Genomic DNA, 2,416 nt, shown 5'->3' with positions numbered 1-2,416 from the left:
TCCGTAGTGCCAGACTCATCTTTATAAAAATTATAAACATCATCATTTCCTTCTCTTCCCTGAATTCCTGAAAGTTTTCTCCCTCACCTTTAAGGTAAAATTCATATAACAGCATAAACCACAAGGCCCTTGGGGTCTGATCTGGCCCTTGGCTACTATTTCCTGCCCTACTTCTGGCCCCGCCACCTGCCTAAATAATAATAACCAGTAACCAGCTGCTGTCCAGTAGATTCTAACTCACAGCAACTTCATGTTGCCAGAGTAGAACTGTGCCCCATAGGGTTTTCAGTGGCTGATTTTTTGGAGATAGATTGCCTGGGCTTTCTTCTGAGGTGCACCTCTGGGTGGACTCAAACCTTTCAGTTTGCAGCTGAGCACATTAACTGTTCTCGCCATCCAAAGCCAAACCAAACCAGTGGCTGTGGAGTTGATTTTGACTCTTGGTGACCCCATATGTTGCAGAGTATAACTGTGCTCCATAAGGTTTTCAAGGCTGCAACCTTTCAGAAGCAGATTGCCAGCCCTTTCTTCTGAGGTGCCTCTGGATGGGTTTGAATTATCAAACTTTTGGGTAGTAGTTGAGTGTTCAAATATTTGTACCACCCAGGGACTCCAATAATAATAAACCCATTTCCATCTTGTCAATTCTGACTCATAGTGACCCTGTAGGACAGAGTAGAATTACCCCACAGGGTTACCAAGGAGTGGCTAGTGCTAACCTTTTGGTTAGCAGATGAGCTCTTAACTACTGTGCCATCAAGGCTCCATATGTAGAGGGTTATAGGCACTCCGTTATACGCACACTGCTATGTGACTTCTATGGGCATTACCTCTCTAATCCTCACTATAGCCTGTGAGCTGTTGTTAATACCTCCATTTTATACACTCACCAAAGGGTACGAACCCAGGCAGTCTGACTGTGCAGTCTAACCCTGCTCCCCCTTCACCTAGAGTGCACGCTCTCACAATTCTATACTTCACATGTTTGCCTCTCTGTCCAAATGACAGTCTGCCTCTTTTCTACAGACTCTGGGAAGCAATCCTAAGCTACAGGCTGAGTTGATCCCCGTTTTTCCTTACACCCAGAGTACGTGTGCACACAAGCCTATTTAGCACTTATCATACTGTTGACACACGTCGTTCCATTCTTCATTCCCCACCTCAACTCTCAGGAAAACTAAAACACAAAGACACCGAAAGGGCATGTACTGAGGGCTGAGCCTTAAAAGAGAGTCCAATTCCCCATATGCCCTCAGTGGAAGGAGTGGAGGATGATCCATGGCACTGGAGGGCCACTTGCTTTCCATTTTCACTTGCCTCATCCGCTGTTAGCAGAAAGGAAGATCAGAAGAGGTGGATAGGGCTTAGGTTCACAGGGGGCAGGCAAGCAAGGAGGACCAATACCTCGGCCTTTAAGTAAGGTATCATGGGGATCCACTCCTAAGAATTGCAATGCAGAAGGCCTCCGGACAAAAACAAGACAGGTATTGAATGAAAGGCCTGTTTAGACCTAGTATTTACCTGCCGGCCCCTTTCATTAGCTCTTAAAGGGCAGGGATCTGCCTTTGAAATCGTATCATCTCTCATTCACATCTGCATCTCTCTCCCTGATTCTTACAAGGTGTTTGTTAAAGAAAGAAGAACAAAGGGAAGGACAAACACAGATAACAAGGAACAGCCAGTGAAAGAAATAACACATGTAAAAAGCTATTTTCGCTAAATTTGTTGGTTGACTGATTACAATTAGTAATAGCTTATTACATCCAGTATATTAGTAAGGAGAACTTAATGACAAAAACCCATGTAGGTAAAATTATCATCAGAAAGGTTATTTTTGTCCTCACATTTGGAGGAAGTTTGCTCTTTAGGGAATTAAGGTGAAACTGAATTTGCTAGAAGAGTAGAAAATCATTGCCATGAGAATGTGACTCTGTGCCTATGAGAAGAGATGGCTACAAGAATCACCTACTAAAGAGCCATGGTCCAACACTCTGTCTCAATGATCACCCACCTAACAGGATCCCAGATACTGTCTCCCTGACCCTACATTAAAAACAATAATAGTGATGATGTGATAAAATATAATTACGCCTTAATAATACAACTTTGCAACATTTTTTCTTAATATCCCAGATCGAATACTGTTTGGCATGACAATAAGATTTAAAGTGTGAGACAAAGGGAATTCAAGGGAGGCCCATACTAATGATATTCCTTAAAGTAGTATCATATACTTTAGTTTTCATTATGCCATTGGAATTTCCCAGCAAACCCCGGCTTCAGGAAAAAGAGGAAATGTGTACAAAATATAAAAATATAATATAAAGAGAAAACTGTGGGCACAATCAAACATAACAGCAGGGGAGAGGCAAAGAAGTGGATAAATGTGTCCATGAGTGATGCTGTGTGTCCATCT

The sequence above is a fragment of the Elephas maximus genome, chromosome 1 (assembly GCF_024166365.1).
Source record: "Elephas maximus indicus isolate mEleMax1 chromosome 1, mEleMax1 primary haplotype, whole genome shotgun sequence".
In the NCBI taxonomy this organism is placed as follows: domain Eukaryota; kingdom Metazoa; phylum Chordata; class Mammalia; order Proboscidea; family Elephantidae; genus Elephas; species Elephas maximus.
This window is presented reverse-complemented; position numbering follows the sequence as displayed.